Genomic DNA, 6,730 nt, shown 5'->3' on the forward strand with positions numbered 1-6,730 from the left:
CGCCACCTTCTGGCGGGCTTCGCAGTTTGAGGGACGAAATTGCACCCCAAATTTAACAAATCTGTATTTCTGTAAAGTTTCTTCCACGTTAATTCTATCGTTGATGACAGGTTTTCTATAGCCAACTGAAAAATTTGATTGCTAATTAAATTAAACTATATGTAAAATCGATATACAATTCCTGTTTTTTAGAATGTAAATGTATTCTCATACTAGTATATAATAAATAATTTAAATGTTCATGCTTTGATGTTAACAAAATTCACTTTATTTACACTTCTTGGAGAACTTTACCAATTTGCTTTGAAGATTACATTAAATTTATACACTACTTCAAAGAATGCTGATAAGAAGGAATTAAACAAAAAAATATCTACTTAGATATGGTGAAATGACAGGACTTTTTGATTTGGCTTCTACTTCTTTCGCATCCCGTGTTAAAACTGAAGAGATATATATTTTTAAAAATATATTGTTTCTTAAAGGGACATGAACAAAGTTTCAGCTGCTTTGTTTAAAACCAGTTTTAATGTTTATAATTCCTAATTAAGGTAATTCAAATGATCAGAAAAAATTTGAACATCATTTGTTGATTTATAAAGAAGATACAGAACTTAAAATCCTTCCTAATGTAAGCAAGACTCATGCCTTGTTTTTGTTTACATATAGAAAACATCATATTTATAACAAAATCAAGATTCAGTAAATCACTAGAAAATGTTTAATGGTATTTAGAATTAAGTTCTTTATTGAAAAATCGGATTTGAACGAACTTCTATTAGTATATTTAACCTATGTAAATATAAACATGAAAGGGCCTTGTTTATATAATAAAAAATTGGAGTTCTAAATCTGTCTTGTATCTCGACAACTGAAATTCAAACTTTTGAATTATTAAAAATAAGTATTTGTAAACATAAAAAACATGGGAAAAAATTCGAAAAATTTTCAGCTGAAACTGTGTCCATGTCCCTTTAAGGAATCCTATCCCTAATAGAACAAAATTCTCTACTCTTAAATGTCCGTCAGATATATAATACACTGGTATTAAATCAAAACATCTTATAGTACAAAAGGATTTCCCGCTAGAAAGTTTCAAAACTTTCATTAATTAAGCAGTAGTTAATTAACGAAGTCTATGGGGAAAAGCGTTTTTTTAAAATAAAATTTCAAATAATATGAATATCAAAATATACTGTGGTGGAAAGATGCTTTGAAACATTAGAAATAGAATAACAATTAAAAACAACTTTTTACGAGATAAAATTTTTAAAATTGATTTTTTTATTAATCAAAAATGGAGGGAGATAACTCTTACCAAAATTTAAGGGTATAAAAATTAAGACACATCCTACTCTACTCTAAGTACTCTTACATGCTAATAATAATAAAGGGAATTATGTCAAAAATAAACTGAGTATTTAACACCTACATATTTGTTATGTATTCAATTTCATTGAATCTGTTGCTATTAGGGATTGAATACCTTAAACTTATTGTAGATCATTTCATTAAAAAAATCATTATGTTTTATAGTCAAGCAAACGATGCAGTCAGTCACACATTGTTATCGATCATCTCATGATGGAGCTGTTTGAAATGTCATTAGAAATTTTTGTCAAGTTTAATTTAAAAACGTAAACTCTGAACAAAAAAAGAAAATTTTTCCCAAGTTGGGTTCTCTTGTCTACATTGAAAATTCTTGTGTGTAAATTTCAATAAAAAGCTTTAAAATCATACTCACGATTCTCCGATGTCTTTTCAAAAAGTCCCTTCTGGACTTTTGGATCTTTAAACAACTGGCCATAGTTACCAAAGCTCCATAGATAAATGAAAATACCAATAACTGATACTTAGATGACAGTATACAATAAGCAAAATCGTGGTTTCCAGAATGTTGTTTCTCTTGTTAATGTTAATGACGTTCCATGAGGTTGTTTCATCTTGGAAATTGGAACAAAGTAATTCTTCGAGATTAAGATTAGGCACTTCTAAAATACATGTACCTAAAATTAAATTTTAAAAGATGTGCAATTTTTTATATGCCTTATGAATAGCATATCAGAGGTTGTGTTTGAACATGGAAAAAATGTTAAAAAGTTCATATCTATTTTTTGTTCCTAGCTGCGTTATAACTTGTGAATTTAAATGCATGACACAGTAAACTTTTCCAGTTTCTTTGCTTTAGTTTCTTTTATCACGGTTAATGAATTAATAATCAATAAAATACTTTTTGTTATTTTCGATTACCTAAAAATTACAAAAAGAGCAAAACACATTGACTTTAAAATTTGGAGATAAAAATAGGCTTTTTGTGGTACGGAGTACTGTAGATCACTTAATTTTCCCGACACATTAATTTCGCGAGACAAGCATTTATTCGTGATACGCGGGACAAATTTTTCACAAATTGTGGTTATTTAATTGTTAAAAAAAGGAAAAAATCGCATATGAATTCCAAACGTTAAAGCCATATATGACGTATTTTCATAACTTCTGATGACTAAAACTAAAATGATATTTTTATTTTTTAAAAACATAATTAATAAAGATATTACCTATTAAAACTCAAAATGACGCCCGATTTATTTAAGGACTCGACATTTAAAAAGGCAAAGTTTATAGTCTATTTAATCTATTTAACCCCAGAAAAGTAAACTTATTCAAGCTCAAAATGGACACTCCATATCCTATTATCCTTTTTTAACTTTATTAGAATGCCATGTATAGCGTTAACGATAATGAACCTGACGTTTATCTGAGTTTCAAAGTATAAACAAATTAATATTTTCTTGCTTTTTGCATTTGCATATATCGATTTATTTATGCCTAGTTTTAAGGTAAATCGCACTACCTAATATTTTCTTAATATATGCCCTGTTGATATGTCATCCTGTATACAAAATTTACATACCGTACATAACTTTCTAACTTAAGGCTGTAACACTTAAAAAATTGTAATTTTGACTGCGATGTTTAATGAATTAAAATGCATTAATTAAATGAATTAAAATGAATTAAATTAATTGAAATGCAATTATATTGTAGTAAAATTAAATCCAAACATAAAATACAGGGTTTCTTTACGGATCTCGAAATTATTTTACTTCTAACGGCATGGAAACAGTTTTTCATAAATATATTGTTTTGTCCATTAAGTATATAATCCTAATCTATTGCGGATGACAGAAATTCAGGATTCGAAAATTGAAAAAGGAACGAAGGTTGGCTATATACTTCCGTTGTGGGACATGGTGCAAAATTTGCAGTAGAACTGTTACAAAAAGGCCTTACTAAATGTAGTTTAATTGAGTCCTGAATGTCAACAGGGAAAGCTTTTTCCACTTAAGCACCAGGCACTATGAAGGGTTTATTCCCCGAATGGCTACTCGGAAAAAACAACAAGTAATTATCACACTCAATTAAGGGGCCCTCTAAGGGGTACAGGTAGACTTACCTGTATGAATAATCTACCAGAATTTAAATAAAATAAAATGGATTTTTAACTCAATTTTTTTTAATTTGAGCACTAGTTTGAATAAATATTTTGTATAGATATTTTTTAAATAAATAATTTTACAAGCACAAAACATATTAAAAAACTATAAATTATCTTGAAGTTCTATTGTTTAGCAGCACTGATTTTCACATTTATATATCAAATAACACTGTTTCACTTTCATATCACACATATGTATTTACAATATTTACAATTTATTTAGTCCATCTCCATGTGTTTCATCACAAGTAAGGGATCATATAAGGGATGTATATATACTGAGCTGTAGCTTGTGTTGTTCTTGTATTTACAGCTTGGACTGCATCATTAGGCAAGTTCAGCATATCTTTTTCTTTGACACTTATTACGATAGTTTTGCTTATTTAAAATTTCAAAATGAACTGATATCAATTATCAGATGCTTCATCAATTAGCTTATTAACTTGGGAATTCCTTAAAAATCAAAGTGATCTGTTTCTATCTCAAATCGTCTATATTTATTATAAAAATTGAAACATAAACTTCTGTATTTTATGATGATTTAAAAGAATGTTTTAATAATTAAAAATGATAAATAAATGAATTAAATTAGACAAAACTTTATAGAAACACTCTATTTATCATACATAAATATCTATATTATTTAGAAAATAATCATTTGTGTTAATTTATTTAAAAGAGTTTGAAAAGGTAGCACAAAAATGGGATAATAATTTGTAAATTCTCAATCAATACTATTGAATCGTTTGGAAAAAATAAAATTAAAGGTACAAAATTTTTTTTATTTTTCTTAAATCTTAATTTTATCTATTTATATTTACCTATCTATCCATATTTTATTCAGTATATTTCGGAAAATAAAAAAAACCTCTTAATTAAGATAAAATTGAATGAATACATCTGATTTATAAAATATTGCTTATCCAGGTAAACACAGGTAAGTCTACCTGTACCCCTTAGAGGGCCCCTTAATTGAGTGTGATAATTACTTCTTCCGAGTAGCCATTCGGGGAACACACCCTATGAAGAAGCTTTCACTGTTGGTATACTCGGATCCTCTTTGCTGTTGGATTGGGGTTGCACATCAATTGATCCTACACAGTGAGAGTATTCAGTATTGTACAGTTGGATATGGAGTTTTTTTTCACGCGAGGGACAAAAACACCAGACGGTGGAAATATTTCTTTTATTTTGTTTCTAGGGTAATTAATAGATTTTTTTTACCAACCTTCAAAACATTGCGTCTTTTTAATGACATTTTCTTTGGCTTTTTTCATTTGCCTCTTTTTACGGAGGTGTAGTTATGCATAAATACTTAAAGGTCTATTATAATCTAATCTGTGAGATTAAAAGTTATCTTAGGAGTCCAACCATGAGGAGAGTAATAAATTTAATGATGGGAATAGGTCTTTACCGAGATTACCAGCAATCAAGTGTAATATCGTAATTGCAATAATATTCAATTTGTACTTTTGTTTAAAAAAAGAAAAATGTTTAAAAGTACATATTACAAGTAGTTTGTGAAGCATCACATTTTTACCGATCTATCTTAAGTATAAACAAAAATACATTTTATATATGAAGAAGAAAAAGACTAAAAGGGAACGATATTACACTAAATAATTACATGCATATAAGGTTTATTCAACTTAATATTTTTATTCCCCTAAATATTCCTACCTTTATTTTTCTATAAAAATTCTTAGACGGCGGTATTGAGAATGGTATCATATTGTTGATATTTTTTTTTACATAGGCAATATTTTATGAATTATAAGATAATAAGACTGTTTACGCGCGATAATAAAATTACATAAGTACTTGCAAAATAAGAGATGAAGTGTTCTTAAATGTCATGAGATGAAATCTAGGGAGGAAATACAAATTAGAACCTAAATGGGAAGGGTCTTGAAAGATAATAAAGGAAAACCGTATACTATTCATTTAGGTTAAGAAAGTTAAGTCAAGACTTAATAGTCAACCAAACGAGGGGCTTGGAAAAAAGTTGAAAGGAAGGGGATCGTAATGGAATGGATATAGTTATTTTCCAATCTTCCTAGATTATTACGAGAATCATTCCTCCTTTCATAAGTAACACAGACTTAACTATAAAAGAATTTTTCAAAGCAAACAAAAAAAGTAGATTATGCGTCAGATGTAAGCATATATGCATTTGAACGGGATTATGTCTTGTACCGTGTATTTAATATTTTGTTGTATAAAAGTGTATACCTTGCGTTACAGCGAGAAACATATTTTTTTTCAATTGTGAAAACGGGGTTAATTCATCCTCAATGATATATCTTGTGGTAATTTAGTGAAAAGTGTCTCAACCTATAGTAAAAGCGTTTATATTCAATGAATTGTCAAACCATTTGTTTTAATTTGTGAATCAAGATATTTTAGGATTTTTTTCACTACTATAGTGTTCTAAAGAAAGATGTTACCTCTAGCAGGAAAGGCCATGGCAACTGTACATACTGATTTTCGTATCTTTTGTGTCTTTAACTATTGTAATTTTTTAATGTAAGTGTATTTTGTAATTCTGTATCTCTGTGCATGAAACATATGGAGATAACGAACAGTATTCAGGTCAAAAATTCATAAAACAATACAAAATAGGAGCAGAGCAAACACGGACCTCCAAAACATCATAGGTGGGATCAGGTGCCATGGAAGAGTAAGCATTCCCTGCCGACCGGTCAAACCCGCCGTGTGCTCCTTGTCATGATCGGGAAATAACGGAAGAACCTGTCGTCAATTCAGTGTATAAATAATTGACTAACAATGAGTATGAAAAACATCAGTCAGCATTTGACAGGTTGCCTCAATGATAAAATGTATTAGCTGACAAGGTCATTGTATCGACCATAGAACTTTCGAAATGATGACTTTAAACGAGACAGTTGATCTTTTATCTTCATCAACTTGTTTGCCTGTAACTTATTTCGTTTTCAAAATTGTTCATACATAGAACATACTCCCCCGTATCGAATCAACTGAGGGAAAACATCGTATGCAATCGACATAGGCATATTGCTGCATGAGTAAGAGAAGTTGATGATTGAAAATTTTTTCATTGAAAAAAATTTCATTACATGACATTTTCCATAGTTTCTGCCATTAAATTTTCATTTCTGATGTATTTGTGAGCTTCTTTCAGCTTGTTTAAGTAACATTTATCTGCTATAACTTCGAAAAGTTGTTCGTATTACTTTATACAGAGAAATT

This window comes from Saccostrea cucullata, unplaced genomic scaffold, assembly GCF_032062105.1.
Source record: "Saccostrea cucullata isolate Sc308-1 unplaced genomic scaffold, CSIRO_AGI_Scuc_v1 ctg5548, whole genome shotgun sequence".
Lineage (NCBI taxonomy): Eukaryota > Metazoa > Mollusca > Bivalvia > Ostreida > Ostreidae > Saccostrea > Saccostrea cuccullata.